An 18,188-nucleotide genomic window follows, 5' to 3' on the forward strand; every position below is an offset into this window, starting at 1 on the left:
AAGCGCATCTCCTGGGCGCTGTGCCCAGGATCGAGACTAGTCCAACTTGTGGTTTCTTTCCAATCAATCACATTTGGCTCTCCACACCTGAGGTTGAGGACTTCCAACAGCTCCACAAATCCTCCTTAATTAAACCTCCTGAGGCTCCTGCTGAGTGGCAACAACTCTGCTTCTCTTCCACAGGCAAAAACACCTGGGCAGACTTTGCAGCTTAGGGTGGGCACTTTCAGTACCCAACCCATTGTTTCTGCAGACTGCACCCGCACAGCCTGACCCAGGAGCAGCTGGTAGGGCGGCGGTGACCAGCAGCGGGAGCTGGAAGAGTTTTTCTGCATTGTGCTAAAATGAGCTACCTGCACATTAGAGGCCCACACCATGCAAAGAGACATGTTAATTTGGAACTAATAGCTTTGGGCATTTTAGGCAATAAAATAGCAGCCCTGTATGTGATCATATTTACTGCGCAAATTTTCCCTTTCTGATATTCCAGGTAAAACTGAAAGTGCAGTGATGTGAGACACTGAGAGGGACATATTCCTCTCCTGAATGTCCAGGCACAGGGATAAGTTAGACATCGCTGCTACCTATGTACACAGCGATGCTCCTTCATCCACATTGTCACTGGCAACCTTTATTGAGCACCAACTCAGTAAAACACCATGCTGGGTGCTAAGAGAAGAGCATGAAGTGCACCCACTCAGTTGAGCTCGGTACAATAAATATCTACAAGGTGCCTGTCTCTAAACATTTCTTAAGTGCCACTTACTAGTTGTGTGACCTTGGGCAAGTTAGTTTTCTCACGTGTAAAATGGGGTAGTGGGTTAATGGTTACACAAACTCTGGCACATCCCTATCACAGAACTCTACTCAGCAACAACAAAGAACAAACTACTGATACTGAACCTCAAGGAAATTATGCAGATGAAAACAAGCCAATAGCAATAGACTATATGATCCCATTTATATAACATTTGTGAAATAACACAATCATACAGATGGAGGACAGATGAGTGGCTGCCAGGGGTTAGGGATGGGGGTGTGTGGCTATAAAGGTTAGCACAAGGGAGCCTTGTGATGGTACAGTTAAGGCTCTTGATCGTGGTGGTGGTACACACACACACACACACACACACACGAATGCACGCATAACTGGGGAATCTGGATAAGCTCTATGAACTACATCAATGTCAGTTTCCTGGTTTTGATATTGCACTATAGTTATGTAAGATGTTAATATTGGGAGAGGCTGGATGAAGGGTACTCAAGACTTACATTTCTTTGTACTTCCAGTGAATCTATACTTATTTTAAAATTAAAAAGTTAAAAAAATAGGGTATAGAACCTACAGCAAAAGGTTATTTTTAGGGTTCAATGAGTTAATATAAAGCACTTAACACAGCGTCTAGCACGTAGTGAGCCTTCACTGTACGTTGTTGTTGTTACTACATGCCAGGCACTGGCAGCACCAACAGGAATAAGTCAGTCTGTCCTCAACGAGCTTCCTACCCAGCAGAGGAGGAAGAGAGCAGAGAGATTTTTCACAGAATATGCTACGTGTGCTCAGCACATGGGAGGAGTTCTCCGGGTTTGGGGGAAGGTTTCCTGGAAAAGACGTCACTAGAGCTGAGTACTGAAGCCGGGGTAAAGCCAGCCAGGTGAGGAGAAGATGAAGGACCCTGGGCAGAAGGAACAGCCGAGCAAAGCTCAGAGGCGTGGGGCAGCACGGATGGTGAGGAACCAGGGGCAATGGTTTTCCTTGGGCATTTGGGAGGCAGAGTGTAGCAGGGGAAGAGGCCGGCACAGCAGGCAGAACCCAAGCCAGGGAGGCTGCGTATGTCTCAGGGGCCCAGACATCAGCCTTCAGAGGCGGCGTGAGGAGCCACTGTCCCCCATCAGCCTCAACCACCCTCGTTCTTTACCCTGTGGGTTCCCTGGGCCTCCTGCTCCTGGGACCCCAGAGAGCCCCCTCAGTCACTCTGTCCTGGTTCTGAATGAGGCACTGTGAGCATCCGAGAACATCGAGAGGCCCCGTGCAGGCTCTGCAAAGCCAACCTGGATTGGCCTTTACGTAGCAAGGAAATCTGCTGCTAACCACACTCCATGTGACCTTCCAGACCCTGTGCGGGTCTGTGTTTTTGGTACCACTCTTCCTTCCACTACTGTGGACAATCCAGAACTCGAAGCAGGCTCGCTTCTTCAGGCACGTTTATGCAGCAGTACAGAGAGCCTGAATGTGGGGCCATAGCACCAGGCTCCAGTCCACCTCCTCAATGACCAGCCCGTGACAGTGGACAGGCCACTAAACCTTTCTGCAGTCGCTTCCTCCATTGTGAACAAGTAATCACAACCCACACCCAGCTTCCGCATGGGGGACTCAAAGGACTTAGCAAAAATCCAACACCGTAATGTATGTGAAAGAGTTCTACAGGGTGTAAACAACGGTTCAGCTGTGGAAGATTATTCCTACTGTTCTGAGAGAACTATCGGGGAAGAAGAGCCTCCACCTGTGGTTGGAAAATCAGAGTAAATCTCCTTTGACTCTGGGCACAGTCTTTAGCTGGGGAAGGACAGTGAAGGGAAAGGGAGGGGACAGGAACAGGAGCTGTACAGCATGGCGCTGGCACGGCAGCGCTCATCTGGTCTACCAACGCCACACTCGGGGGTGGCTTTCCCCTCTGGCTTTTTCCATGAGATGGTTTTTGTATTTCAAGACCTTTCATTAATGAATTCACTCCCCCAGTATTTTTGAACACCTAATCTGTGCCAGGCACCAGTGCTACAATGGTGAACTAAACAGATAGGGTCTCCGCCCTCCTGGGTCACAGTCTAGTGGCAGAGACAGACATATATCTAATAAGCACCCAATTATATAATTAGATATCATGAGGCATGTGATGAAGGAAGCAACTGGGCATTAGGAGAGTGTTTAACAGGGCCTGATAAAATTCTGGAGGTACCCTGGGGAACCTTTTCTAAGGAAGGGCCATTTGAGCTGAGATCTGAAAGATAACTTGAATTTAGGGAGGAGAAGTATGGGATGGGAAGGGTGATTAAGGGCCAGGGAACAGCATGTGTGAAGGCCATGAGGCAAAGAAAACCTTAGCAATTAAAGAATTGAAAGAAGCTAGTGTGCAGAGTGCAGGGCACGAGTAGGGGGTGGCACTGGGAATCACTGAAGAGTTTTGAAAGTATGGCAGATTGTGACCAAATCAGACTGTGTCCCTAAAAGGCCATTCCAGCAGCTATTCGGAGACTGGACTGGAGGAGCAAGGGCAGATGTAGGCATACCAATTAGGTGATACCGGTGGTCCAGGTGAGAGGTGAGGGCAGTGGAGGCTGTGAAGATGGGGAGGAGTGGGTGGAGGCTGTGAAGATGGGGAGGAGTGGATGGATGTAGGTGCTGTTTCAGAGATTAGACAGTATCTGGTGATGGACTGGATATAATGGGGAAAAGGGAAGAGGTGACAATGACTCCCAGTTTATGGCTCCCAGCCTACAGAACCAGTCTGAGGTGGTACCATTCACAGAAACAGGCAATGCTGGAAGGGGATCCAGCAGGGGGTGAAGGCAGTGGACGATTCAGGAGGAGAATCATGACTCTGTCTTTAGATTTGCCAAGTCCAAGGTTTCTTAAGACATCCAACTTAGTCAAGCAGGCAGGTGGCTATAAAGATATGGAGCTCAGATGAAAAGATGCCGGCTGCAGACATACATTGGGGTGTCCCCTGCGTGTGGCTGATAACAGAGGCCTTTCACGAGATGGCCTCGGGACAAGTATCCAGTTGGAAGAGACTATCCTGAACCAGACCCTAAGGAACGCGAATGTTTAGGCAGGGAACGGAAGGATGAGTCAGCAAAGAGGACGTAGGAGTAACCAGAAAAGCCAGGAATATGGGGTCAGAGAAGCCGAGGGAAAAGAAAGCGTCAGAAAGGACTGAAAAATGCTTCTGAGCGCTGAAAACTGTTCCCTGCATTGAGCGACATGGAGAGCTGTTTCCGCAGAGTGATGCGGGAGGAAGCCAGACTGAAGGGGGCTGAGGAAGAAGTGGGAGGTGCAGAAATGGAGAGAGCCAGTGTAGCCAACTCTGTCAAGAAATCTGGTGTGTAAGGAGAAGAGATGGCAGGAAGTGGAGTTGGGCTTGAGGAAGGTTTTTGTTGTTTCTGAAGATGGGAGAAACTCGAGCATGGTGGAAGGATGTTCCTGAGGAGACCAGAGGACAGGATCTAGAACACAGGTGGTGGAGGAACTGGGCTGCAATAGAAATGTCGTCTCCTCTGCTGAGACAGGAGGGAAGGAGGAGAGCACTGTGCAGAGGCAGGTGTGTTGGAGGGTTTCGTGGGACAAGTTGAGACAGTTCTGCCTGATGAGAAGTTCTGCTTCTCTGTGAAGTCGGAGGTGAGGTCCTCAGCTGAGAGTGGGGGTGTGGGGGGAGGTTTGGGGAGGAAGGTGTGAAATAGTCACTGTGGAGAGTCAGGGGAGAGACAGCCAGAGGAATGTGGTAGGAACACCAGGCACTTTTGAAGAATAAGTTGGGTTGGTGATGGTGAATTTTTAGAGGTACCAATCTGCCTTACTTTGGGTCTTTTTCTAGCAGGTTGAGTTGTCTGGATGCAGGCAGGAAAAAGCAGATAGAGTGATTAATCCAGAACTGGGACTTTGCCAGACTCTGGCAATAAAAAGACAGAGGGTCAAGAGAGTTTAGGATATTGGCAGGGGAGTTCTTAAAATGATGGAACATGGCATCTATCTGGACTCTGAGAAGGGAATGCAGAGGAAGGTAATGGATGGATGGCAAGAAAGTAGAGGTACCAGTGGACCAAAGGTCCCAAAATGAGGTTCAATAAGGGCTGTGTGGGAGTCAGTGGACAAGCTGGGAGACCAGGAGGTGGTGACCAGAAAGCAGGTGCTCTATTAGGTGATTTTCAGGCGATGGCGAGACCTAGGGTGTGACCTTGGGAGTCAGCAGCTGAGGCAGGGAAACCACGGAGGATGAGCTGCCCATCTAGTCACTGCTCTCACCCAGGACCATGGACGGACTCGGAAAGGGGAGGATGTCTACGGGCAGATGCCAAAGGCTTCGCTGAACCAGGAGGGTGGCTGGTGATGATGAGGGGGAGGGGGAGATGCAGCCTGATGTCACGAGATTTGGGAAGTCATGGTCTCTTAGAGAAATTACCTTCCCTTGCACCTGAAGTATGTTCTCCAGAGTGAAAGGTCAGGAAAGCAAGTGGAAGGAGTCTTGAGAACAGATCATAGGTGTAGCACAGGGTTAGAAGTTAGGAGATTTATATCTAGTCCTGATGACACGAACATGCTGTGTGACCTTGGGCAAGTCCTTTCCCCTCCCTGGGCCTCAGATTTCTCATCAATAAAAGTAGGGTTGGGGGAACTAGCCAGCCCATGTTAGGGAGCCACAAATGGGTTACAGGTGTGCTGAGACCTTGATCCCTTAGCCCTTGGGTCAGTCAAAGTCCCTGGGCCATTGTCATTGTGTATATGCGCTTAATGTGAATGAGAAGGTGGGGAAGCATGGGCCAGACACTCCCCAGGGCCCCAGCTGTCTCTGACGTTCTGTTTGCGCGTCTCTGGTGCTCCATCTTGGAGGAGGCTGCGGGGAGGCTGGTAGAAGAACAGACAGGCTCCTGCTGCAGGCAGAAGTCCATCTGCTGGCAGAGATGGAGGCCAAGTCTCCCAGCTCCCCCTTGCTCCCCTCGCCTCCCTCCCAGCACCCGCTGAGGGAGCTGTGATCTGCTCAGGTGCCCAGGTGAGGGCAGGTGCACCTGCTCCTCATGTCTGGTGGGCGGGTGGTCACTGGTGGCCCCTCGAGCCTCAGCGGCAGCTTGTGAAAGTGGAGGAGCAACCACCCACTGGCTCCCTCACCCCTTTCCAGTTCCAAAAGCCGACTCACCGCTTCTGAGCAGGAGGGCAGCATGTCTCAGGACACACGACCCACGGAGAGCCTTCGCCACGCACAGCTGTCTCTTGGGGCCGCCACTTCTCAGAAATCTGCGGAAAATCCACTTACACGGTGGACCTCAGGCCACCCTCCCTCTGCTACTAGCCCTCCTTGGCCTCTCCTGTCAGATGCCACACGCTTAGAGAATGTATAGGCAACCTGATTTCACCCTAATCATAAAACAGACCTAGCCCCTGGCCCTACCACCCTGGACCTGTGTATACTGTACACAGTAGATACTCAATGAACACTTACTGAATATATGAAGACTATTCTGAAATATTTAAAAAAGAAAACCCTACCAAGCCCATCACAACCTCTTAAGTTATTGATCACATTGCACCTATTTGAGCAGATAAAAGACAACTTTTAAAATTCTTTCATATTTATTGGCGCCTACTACATGCCAAGCATTTCATGAGTGTGAGCTGGTTTCATTTTCATGACCCTGTGAGATGGGTGTGTCAACCCCATTTTACAGATAAGCGAACTGAGGCTCAGAGAGAGGCTAAGAGACATGTCCAAGGTCACAAAGCTGGTAAGCAATGGCCACAGGATTCTAACCCAGATGGATCCAACTTTAAAGAGGGTGCTCACCAGGTTGCCTCTTAGGACTGGACAAACAGAGAACGGAATTGAGAGAGACAGAAGGAAGGGGAGGCAGAGAAGTGTGCGGGAAGATTGAAGCAACCCAGACAGTCTGGGGCTTCCCACTGCCTTGCCCTGGGGAAGCAGTTTTAAGCTTGGGTAAGCTTTGCCGAAGAGAAGTGGAGAGGGCCAGGCCCTCACGCCACCCTTCCTGGACTGCTTGGCTGGCTCACCCACTACCTGTGCAATCTGGCGTTTCATTCATGCTGCTCGGCTCGGATCTCTGAGCAAGAGGCCAAGATGATGCAAGGATCTGTCCTGTGGCTATACTACCCTGCTCCCCTCCCCCAAGAGGCAGTGCGACTACTGGGCCCAGGAGGTACCCCTTGTCCTCAGGGCCCAGGGAGCAGGCAGGGGAGTGGCAGAAAACACGAGTAGTCTGACCTGCCATGGATGAACACGCCCGTCAACACCCCTATGCCTGCCCGCCTCTGCCTGACAGGTGAGCAGCTGTGTTCCACATCTGTCTGTCCATCTGTCTCCCTCTCAATGGCCTGGAGAGAGCTGATGCTCCTCAGGGAGGGGGGCCCTGGACCTGAAGCAGCTCCCTTACTCTGGATATTAATCAGCAGAGAATAGGAAGGGTGGGGCAGGAAGAAAAGTGTGCCTCTATCTTCACCCAAATCTCAAACCCCCTCCCCACTGCCAAGTCCCTCTCCCTACCTCCCCTCCCCTCACTAGCTCCCCTAGCTCTGCCTGCCAAGCTCTGCAAATTACCACACATGCCAATAAGTCATTAGAAACCAGAACGGCAAATGTGGGGTTACCATGGAGACTGACACCAGGAGCTGGCAGCCCTGGGGGCCGGCCTGTGGCTCAGGTGTGCTGTGGGGAAAGCTGAGAAGGCCAAAATAGGCCTGGCAGAGGGGAGATAACATGCTATTGGGGTGCGGATTCCAGGCAGGGCACCGGGCTCTGCCGCCTCCTCTCCCTCCCCTCCCCAAGAGCCCACATCCTGCCCACCTGCGGCTTGTTAGGTGTGATAAATGCTGCACAGGCTGCAGGCGGGCAGGTGCGCCTGGGCCAGGGGGCCAAGCCCCCTCCCTTCATAGAGTTGTGTCTCTGCCCAGAGGAGGTGGCTGTGATAAGCCCACCTGGGGACCAGCCCCAGGGACAAGGAAGCCGACAGCCCTCAGCAACCTGAGCTGATAGCCTGTATTTGGAGAAACTGAGCCCAGTGAGGGACCAAGGGCAGGACCACACTCAAGCAACACTCTCCCATCTTCCTGAGCGTGGAACCCACTTTGCTTCTGCCTAGGTCTTTGTAGGTAAAAACACACATATATATTTGTTGAAAATGGATGAGTGGTTGAGAGAAGGTATGTAAGCACCCGAGATTTCTGACAAGACAGGAGCAGGCCCTGGATTAGAGTCCCAGCTCCTCCACTAACCCAGTGTGACCTCCGACAAAGCCACCTCTCTCTGGCCTTGGTTTCATCATCTGGAAAAGAATCAGATCGTGTTTTAGACACAGTGTATTTCAAACTGGGCTCTTCAGAGCCTCTGAGTTATGAAGCGATTCCTCCGGGGTCATGGGTCAGGAGGAGGCTGAGTCAGCAGAGTGCTGAACCACCAGCTCTGCTCCAACTACAGCAGTCTTGTATAAATTTCCTGTTGCTGCTTTAACATATTACCACAAATGTAGTGGCTTAAAACAACACGAACTTATTATCTTACAGTTCAGAAGTTCAAAAGTCCAAAATGGGTCTCACTGGGCTAAAATCAAGGTGTTAGCAGATCTGTGTTCCTTTGAGGAGGCTCTAGGGACAATCTGCTTCCTCGCTTTTTCCAGCTTCTAGAGGCTGCCCGCATTCCTTGGCCCACGGCCCCCTCCACCTTCAAAGCCACCACTGGCCAGTCAAGTCTCACACTGCATTGCTCTGACACTGACTTCTGCCTCCCTCTTCCATCTTTAAAGGACCCTGTGATTACTTTGGGCCCACCAGGATAATCCAGGATAATCTCTTTATTTTAAAGTCAGCTAGATTAGCAACCTTAATTCCACCTGCAACTTGAATTCCCTTTGCCAGTAACATAACACATTCACAGGTTCCGGGGATTAGTAGGCAGACATATTTGGGAGGCCGTTGTTCTGCCTACCACAGATATATAGCTTTGTTTTGAAAAATGGATCAATTTCTATAAATGTTTGAAAGCCACACGACTAGAGAACTCTCAGTTGCCATCTGTTTTAAAGTGCTATGACCTGGACTCCTCCTCTTCTCCCTGGGGGATCCTTACAAGGAAATTCAGAGGAACTCTGGGGCCTGCCCATCAAGTGTGAATGTTGGCAGGCTTAGGCTGTCCTGGTGGGGTGCGCAGAGATGGATCTCTATGTCCACCAGAAAAGGGGTCTAGGGAGGAAAGAATGAGGGCTGTTTTGGGAAACCCACCTGTCTCAGCTCGCTCCTCTCCATTCCATATGTGCACATATATTCAGACTACCCTGCAGGCATCTGTTCTTACTTCCAGGTACGGTCAGATAGAGCTGTGTGTGCATATCCATGCATGCATGTGAATGGATCTCTCCCATCACACTGGATGGTCCCCGAGGTGGCGACCTTGTTTTCCTTTGCTCCTCGTTACCCATCCCCCTCCCTTGGCACTGTACCTGGTGCAGAGGGTATACGGATCTAATAAAATTGAGATAGCATCCTCTCTTCCCACACCTTGACCTCAACACTGTCCTCTTCCTAGATCCATCCAGAGCCATCCTCAGATTATTTCTAACAAACCCAGAAACAATACCCAAGTTCAGATAGCACAGGTCTTAGAATCTTCCTGCCAGCACCTTTCCAGGCCCACAGTGATCAACTCCAGCATCTGCAGGTAAGACAGCCTCCACCTTGCCCCTGGGGGAGATGGTGGCCTCTCATTCCCCTCTCATACAGCATGACCTCTGGTCTCACCTCTGCAAGATACCCTCTGCCAATTGCCTGGAACCCAGTGGGGCTGCTGCATAACAAAACCCTTAGGAGAAAGGTGCCCTGGGTACTAATCACAGCCCCAGTGTTTTAAGATTTTATGCAAATTATTCACCCTTTCTTGGTCTTATTTTTCCTGAGTATAAAACAGCCGCTCATTCCCATTCCTACTTCTATCATATGTCCCAGGGGATCCTGGAAAAGAAATGTGATGCAGCAGGGGAAAGCTATTGTTTGAAGGAGCGGCCCTGGGGAAATTGAGGAGAAAAGGAACTAATGTTTATTGAGCTTCTACTTTGCAGCACGCACTTTACAAAGATTAGCTGGGTTAAATGCGGTGGTTGAGAACTAGGGCTCTGGAGTGAGCAAGATCTGGGGCTGAATTCCAGTTCTGCCACTTGCTGGCTGGTGTGGCCTTGGGCAAGTTACTTAACGTTTCCCAGCTTCAGTTAGTTACTGACTGCAAAATGGGGGAAAAGAATATCTACACCACAGCGTTAAGAGGATGAAAGGAGATAAATGCAGCACAGCTTTCAGCAGACCAGGAGCACTCACCAAAGTTAGCTCTTATTATTAACAACCCTAGGAAGTGGGTGTTATTAACCCAGACTGAGAGATGGGGAAACTGAGGCTCAGAGAGGTGAAGTAAGATGCCCAAAGGCACGTGGTTATGGAAGGGGCTCTCCCCTAGCTCTAACGGATTCCAGTTCCTCTGGATCGTGAGCCGCAAGGACAGAAGCCCCAGGATCAGGCCTGCGAGTTGGAGGTGGCTGTGCCAGGGAGCCTTCTGCAAGAGGAGTCTGAGCTGCAGAACACTGTGCCCACGTGACTTGTGGGCAGGGGGCCGGGGCGGGAGGGAGAGGCCACTACCAACGGATCCCGCTCCTCTCCAGGGCAATCTCTCTCCACGCGTTAGAAGTGAGCCCAACCCCCCAGACAGGCAGCCTCTCTCCAGGGAAAGGACAGACTCACCCTCCCACAGTGGAAGAAGTTTACTCATCTTGGCATGACTTTATTTCCGGTTTGCTATATATGAAACTAACTGGAATGTTCTAGGAGTAACCTACCAAACAGGAGCCTGGGCAGTGAGAGGAAGGAAGAAGAGAAGCCTGCTGCAGACTAGGTAGGACAATGGAGCTCAAGGGAATTGCAGAGAACCAGGCCCCAGACATCAGCGGGCGAGGCTGGCCGGTGGATGGCTCCAGATTAGGGGCGCGGATCTGAGAAACCACTTGAGAGCCGGAAAGGAGACCTTCTCAAAGCAAGAGGGCTTCAAAGGACGGAGATCAGCCGGCCCCGCGAGGAGAGGGCAAGAACGCCGGATAATGGGTTTTCATCCTCTGAAGGGCTGCTCTCCTGTCCCCTGAGAGACTAGGGGGACACCAGAAACCTGGATGCGGGAGGGACTGCCCCAGAGACACAGCACTGCCCTTGGGAGCGTACACCCCTGCTCCTTACTACCACCCACACGCCCTCCCTCCCCCACCCCCACAAGCTGCAAGCTCCCTCCCGAGAATCCTCCCTCTGCAGACCCAAACCCCACCCGTTTTCCAGGCCCAAATCAGCCGCACCTCCCGACGAAGCGTTCCCTATATACTCCCACACAGAGCTCACAGTTCTGATAACATTTACAGTCTAAATCACACAGTTTAGCACTTGGTTTTAAATACTGTCTGGTATTATTCCCTCATTATTTCTTGTGAGTATAAGTTCTACCTCCCCAGCCAATCTGTAGGTTTCCTTACCAGCAAGGACTGTGCCTTATGTTTCTTTACGTTCTCCCCCACCCACACCCCACACTGCCTAGGACGGTGCACAAGAGTACTGGGTAGGAGCACCCAGTCTGCCTAACCTGCGGTCTGCCCTGTCGTCACATCTCCCAGAAGTCATCCTTGCATTGGTTCCCACTTGTGGCCAGGGGGACTGACTCTTAGGGTCCAGCATCTCTGAGGCCACCAGCCCGTGTGGCCCTGGAGGCACTTAGCTGAGACAGAAGGAAACGTTGGCTCTCGAGGAGCTGTGACCTGCGGGAGCAGGAGGAAGAGGGGAGACCCTCTCTGAAGGTCCCCAAGGGGACAGGCAGTCCCTGGCTGGGACAGGACTTGGGGAGCTTCTAACTGTAGGGAGGGAGCAGAAAAGGCTGGATGCCCCCAATGCAGCCTCTGGGCCCGAGGGACACTGGACTCTGCAAGTGGTTAAGGAGCAGGGGTCCTCAGGTCAGAGAAGGTGAAATCCTCCCTCAGTTGTTTTCTGGCTCTGTGTCCTTGAGCCAGTTATTGGACCTGTCTGAGTCTCGGTTTCCTCGAGTCTGGATTAGAGATAAGAAGAGTACCCACCCAACAGGGACATTTTTGAGGATTTAATGGGACAATGTAGGAAAAGCACGTGGCACGGAGCCTGGCACACAGTAAGCGCTCAATAAATGCTGGTGCCATTGCAATGTGAGAAGACATCACAATGCGAGCTGTGGAGGCCCCAGGACCTCTGCCTGCCCTTCATCTGGGAACTCACTTGAGTCCATCAAATGCTGAGCAGCAAGAAGGTGTGGATGGAAGAAATGCACAGAAAGAAACTGAATTCCAAACCCAATCTACTTCAACTCACCTCCTAAAAGGCATTCCCTCAGGCCAAGGTGTCTCCTGGGTCCCGGACGTGCGAGAAGCCCGAGGACAAGCCCGAGGACAGGGCCGAGGCCGCTCTGGGTTGGGCACAGAGACTGCTTGATGACGGGTTAGACTACTTAGGAGGCCACGCTGGGAGGCCACTCCCAGCAGGGACACACCAGGCCCTGCCCAAAGGCCACCTGGTTCAGGCTGGAGAGTGTGGGGATGCTCTGGGCGGCCGGTCGGCCCCTCTGCAAGCCCAGCTCCGAGCACTGGAAACAAAGAGGCCGAGGTAGGACCTGTCCCCGCGTTCCTGATAGCCACAGAGGCAGCACATGCACAACACGGTGCCTTTCATACACCATCTGTGTCCCAGATGCCCTCGGCACCACGGCCCCCAGGCCCACCACCTCTACCTGGTTGACTCCTTTTCAAGCCTTGCCCCAAATGTCATGTCCTTTGAGAACCACTTTCTAATCTGCAGACACAGAGTCACTTCTTTATCTGCCTCCCTGTATTATAGCACTTGTTTCATTATTATAAGACTGACTCCCGTTTAATAATAACGACAATAATAATAATGTTTACATTGAACTTACTACGCCAGGCACTGTGCTAAGCTCGTCACATGTATTAACTCACGGACTTGTCATAACAACTCTGTGAAGTCGGTACTATTATTACGCCGCTACACATGAGGAAACCAAGGCACAGAGAGGTGAGGTGGCCTGCCCAGTGTTACCCAGCTAGAAGTGGTGGAGCCTGGGTTTGAACCCCAACTGTGAGGCTCCAGAATCTATACTTTTACTATGAACTCCTGGAAGGCAAGGGGCAACATCTGATTTGTCTCTGTCCCTAGCACCTAGCACAGGCTGAGCACACAGTAGGTTCTTAGAAAAGATGGACTGATCAAGTAAGCAAATGCTTGCACTAGGCTAACTTGGTGAGTATTCCAGCCTCTGAGCTGCAGCACAGAGACGTAGGCCCCCAGGGAAGTAGAAGATAAAGGCATCCTTCTTATTCACCTTCTGTTAGCAATCCCACCACACTGCTGGCTGTCCTGTCGGGTTGTGTCGTTTCTTGCACGTCTCTGGCCTTGTTTTCTGTTCCTCAGTTTCTCTTCTGCCCTTGTCCTCCTCTGTTCCTAGGTCACTCTCCCCCTTGCCTGCCCCATCCAGCCTCCGCCCACTGTTCTTGTCCTTCCCTGTATTCTTGTCGGCTCCAAGGCCTCCCACCCCCATTCTTTGCCTTGGAGCTTTTCCAGCGTCCAGGCTGGCCCAGGGAGGCTGAGAACACCAATGACACCGACTCATTAGACTGGCCAGCGACCAAGCTCCGACACCCTGACCCTGAATGAAAACAGCAATTTCCCATCAACTCTACCTGCATGCAGTGGGGGGGGGGGGGGGAGGGCTGCGGGGGATGGCTGCCTGCCTACAGCTTGTCCAGATCTGTGTAGGATCAGGAGAATCCGCTGCCTTCCCCGCTTCCTCTCCCAGGCTCCCAACCCCTCTAGGAAGCCTTCCCTGATCACTTGAGAAAGCTTATTCACGCAACCATTCAGCAAATCGCCATATATTCTAATATTCTAACGGAAGAGATAAAGCATGCTCCTGAAAAATTCACTTAAAAAGTAATCTTCAGATAACTGTACAAGTTATTAGATGTCATAGACATCACAGGGGCCACACGAACCACAGAGATTCAAAAATGGAGACCCACATGACCTGGGGCAAGTGGCTGATGCTCTCTGCCCCACAACTTCCGCAGCTGTAAAGCAGGGACTGGTAATCCAGACCTTAGAAGGTTGTCGGCACGACTGAATGAGGTAATTTTTGTAAAGCTCCGGACACACACTGGTGCTTAGTAGGTGCTCAATAATAAACTTGTTTCTTTCCTCCTTCTCTGTCTAACACACTGGCCTTCTACTCAGCCCTCCCAGATAAACGGTGAGTGAGATACGACCTGGTCCATCCTTTCAAGTCAGAAAGGTCTTAAGGACAGAATAACCCTGGGTCTGTAGTTTTGCGGGACCTGGTATACTGTAAGGAGACGGGCCTGTCATGTTGGAGGTCACTAGTGTGATGATGACAATTCACTAGCACTGTTCACACTCCTCCCCCCCACCCCCACACAGCAGGTCTTTGAAAGAGCCTGGTGGGCAGCGAACTACTCAGCTGGGAAGTCCACATACAAGCTCAGCTCTGCCCTGAGACATGGAGGTTTGTTTAACTGCTGTACCTTCAGCTCCTAAAACAATGCTAGGCACACGTAGGTGCTCATAAATTGCTGAATGAATTTTTTTAAAAAAGCAATAGATTTTCTTTTTACTTTCAAATTTGGAAGCAGGGGTTGGAGTAGGAGGGGCAAATGGCAAGGTACAGGACACATGAGTACAGAGAAATGCAGCTGCCAGGCCCGCCAGCCCCTCTCCTCCTCTGCAAAGAGGATGCAGCAAAGCCAACAGTGCGCGTGTTCCCGCTGTCAGCATGTTCGAGCCGTGTGCACATGCTTGGCTTGTGGTTTAGGCTGAAGTTTACAGAAGAAAAGGGGGCAAAGGTGGCGACAGAGACCTGGAGCGGGGGGAGGGAGAAGTCTCAGCAAGAAGGAGGAGGGTGAAGGAAGAGGGAGAGCAGTGTGAGGGGAGAGGGAGACGAAGAGATGCTTGAGGAGGAAAGAGAGTGAAGGAGAAAGAAGGGAGGAGGAGGAGGGAGGGAGGCACAGGGAGAAAGAATGGGGGTGGGGAGGAACTGTGGAGAGGACAGAGGACAGCTGCTCTCAGCCTCAGTGGAACGGCTCTGAGCCGACCTCTGAGTTCCCACTGCCAAGCCGCGTCTCCTTCAGGTTAGGCTGTGCCAGGGGCAGGGTGTGGATCTGGAGGTGCTCCTAGACACCAGGCGTCTGCCAGACCCCAGGCAGGTCTCAATCCCTGAAGCACTGAGGCCTTTAGTTCCATCCTTTCCAAATAACCAGGTCCCATCCCAGGTCCAGAGGGACTCCTAGGCAGGAGGGCGGAGACTTGGTGTAAGGCAGCCCACCGAAGGGAAGAGGGCCTCGAAGGCTCAGACCCCCTTGCTGCGCCTTTCTCTTTCCATCTTCTCCCCATAAGGCCACCTGGCCAGCCAGGAAAGTGGGTCAGGCCGCCCACATGTGACTTTTTTCTGGTAACAACAGGGCCCACAGGCAAGGGGGCCTCAGAGCCCTGTACATAGCCCTGCCCACCCCATGCCCAGAGCTCTTTGTTGTAGGAACATTTAAGGAGCAGTGGGCAGTGGGAAGGGATCCTGGCCTTCTCATTCAGGAATAGGACACTGGGCCAGAGCCCATCCCAGGCTGGCGGGGAAGGGGGAAACTGCCGTCAGCCTGGGTGCATGGAAAGACCCAGATCTCCCCCATGATGGTGAGCGAGCTGGCAGGGAGCCACCTCTACTCCCTGACCTGGGGAGGCTGTTCTCTCTACCACTCCAATTCCGGAGGTCTTCAAGCAGGGGGCCTATCCCACGCACCTCTGGCAACTGAGCACTGTGCCCAGCCCACCCCTCCCGACCCTGCCAGTCGCCCAATTAGAAGCTGCGTTGGCTCCAACAGATGGGGGCTGCGGCAGCCTGAGAAACAGAGCACAAAGCCCAGCTGACATTTTCCTTCCAGTTGCTTTGGTGGGGGAGGGATCCCAGGAACAGACAGGGGCACAGCAACCCCCTAGGGCCCACCCCCAGGTCCAGGTCTCCTGCACCTCTTTAGCTTCTCAGCTCGGCCCTCAATGGAGCTCAGTTCCCCCTCACCCGGCGCCCCCTCGCTGGCTGGGCAGCCAGAGCCTGCGCCGCCCTTGCCTGCAGGACAGACGGACCACCTGTGGCTGACCAGCCTTCTCGTCTCTGGGTGCTGCGGTGGGCCCAGAGCCGTCTTCTGTTCCGCTTCCCACTCCCAGAACCCCGAGGCGGAGCCCAATGCCGGCCCATCCCCCACCCCCAAATGTCCCATCCCAGGCTGCGGAGAGACCCCTGCCAGCCCGGGAGGAGCCTGGCTCCTGGTTCCAGATACTTCGGGCAGGCACCAAGGCCACCTTGTCCCCGCACGGACCCGAGCTCCAAGGAAGGGGAAGTCCCCGAGGCTCTGGCGCGCTCACCCGCGAGTCCGCCCCCGTCACGCCCTCCCTAACCTCTCTGCCGCCTCTCGGCTCCCGGCATCTCAGGGCCGCGCTCCACCCGGCAACAGTTTGGGGCGGGTCGGGCTCTCCGGGTGGATTAAGGCCCAGACGCCCCCTCCGCCGCCGCCTCGGGTCCAGCCGCGCAGTCGGCCCGCTTCTCTACATTCCCCAGCCTCCTTCCCGCTCCCCTCCGGCCGCCTCCCTCCGCGCGTCCCCAGCTCCCCTGCAGGCATCTCGGCGGAAGCCCGCGGCCGCCCCTCCCCCAGCCCCCGCCGCCCCGCCAACGGCCCCGGCGCCCCCAGCGCGCGCCCGCCTGGGTCAGCCCCGGGGCCGCACACTCACCCCGCGGCCGCTGTCCGCCGCGCGCCGCTCGCCTTCAGCCCAGGCTGGGCTTGGCTGCGCTGGGCTGGGGGAGGCCGGTCCGCGCGCGCCGCCCGCGCAGGGTCGTGGCGCGCCCTCCCCGCCGCGGAGTTGTCCTGGGGCAGAGCCGGCGAAGGCGAGCGCAGAATAACAGTCTCCCCGCGCCCTCCGCGCGTCGTGGCCGGACGCTGGCGGGCGAGAGCCGGGCGCTCCCTCTTGCGCTCCGCGCGTTCGCAAGTGCACCGAGCAGGCCCTCGCGGCGCCCCCGCCGCGCGCCCCTCCTCACTCGCAGCTCCGCCGCTCTCCCAGCCTCCCCAGCCCGCTCCGGTTGCCTCCTCCCCGTCTGCATGCCCCGCCACCCCCTCCGGTCCCGCTGCCGTTTTAACTCCTGAGTGGCCAGGGGCCCCCCCTCTCCCTAACACACGTGAACACTCCGCAGGCAGAAGTTGGGTGGGGCCAGATGCTAAAGCTTGAGTATCCGGGCCGGTGGTGTTCTTGCGCCTTTAGAAGCAAGGCTTGGCTGAAAGGAGAAGGGGGCACAGCGCCTGGGTCTGAGAGAAAGGGATGGTCTTCTGATGTTGTCTCTTACCCTGTTGCAAAGGCCAGGAGGATAGAGGGGAAATTCAGCAGCCTTTAGAGGACAGGTACAGCGCACAGGCACGGCATGCACCCAAGGCCACATTTTTGCTTTGCGTGGTGCTCCCCTCCGAAGTGAACAGTGGACTAAGGAATGCAGCGTTCTGTCCTGCGCTCAGCTCCTAAGAGGCATTGAGCTCAGCCCTGGATGAAGGAAGACAGATGCCGCTGCTGGCTGGTGGGTTAGAATTTGTCCATGAGCGCAGGCACCTCTCATCCTAAAGAATGGAGTGGACTACCCACCCTGAGTTCTTAAGCCCTTCCAGCATTGCCCCCTGAGCTGGGCAGTTCTGGCATCCTGGAAGATCCCATCTTGGCCCTTAGCAAAGGATGTTAATCTACATAGGTGTAGGTAGCAGCTGGCAAGCCCACGCAAGGGCTTGGCTTTGGGGATGTCCATCCAGTAGGCTGGGCGTTATGAACTGGGAAAGGAGAGCAGGAGCTGATCCATGCTGAAGGTGAGTGCCGGGCCGCTGCCTGGTGACTTCCAAAGGCTGAGTCACTGCTACTAGTCTGGGCTTGGGAGAGTGGGTCTCCTGCTGGAGTGAGGGCTGAAGGCCCATGCCTTAGTGGGGCCTTCAACCTGGACACTCAGAATGGACAACAAGCTCAGCTCGGTGACAGGCCACACCCGGCTGATGGTCCTGACCAGAGCTTGCAGAACCAACAATAGGGGAGGGATGAGGGTGAGCCCAAGGTATGGTGAGTCCTGCCAGCAGTGGCATCTGTCTGTCTTCCTTCATCCAGGGCTGAGCTCAATGCCTCCTGTGAGCGGAGCACAGGACAGAACACAGACAGAGCTTTCTGGCTCTATCTTTTCCGAGGGCACAACCAGTGGTAACTCCATGCCTGGAGGCTTTTGTAAAGTGGGCTTGAAGGTCTGCGTGTTCTGTGACGCAGAGGGGTTCTTGCC

At 53.8% G+C, this 18,188-nt stretch overlaps 1 protein-coding gene across 1 annotated transcript in view; it reads right to left on the reverse strand.

Moving 5' to 3' along the window:
* Window positions 1-16,953, reverse strand: part of LRRN2 (leucine rich repeat neuronal 2) — a 58,680-nt gene extending 41,727 nt beyond the window's left edge. Inside the window, exon 1 of the mRNA XM_087436996.1 lies at window positions 16,622-16,953. The gene's annotated coding sequence lies outside the window, so the exon portion shown is untranslated. The remainder of the gene's footprint in view (window positions 1-16,621) is intronic.
* Window positions 16,954-18,188: the final 1,235 nt, after the last annotated feature.

The sequence above is a fragment of the Ceratotherium simum genome, chromosome 2 (genome assembly GCF_057802395.1).
Source record: "Ceratotherium simum simum isolate JZ-2026a chromosome 2, ASM5780239v1, whole genome shotgun sequence".
Taxonomy (NCBI): domain Eukaryota; kingdom Metazoa; phylum Chordata; class Mammalia; order Perissodactyla; family Rhinocerotidae; genus Ceratotherium; species Ceratotherium simum.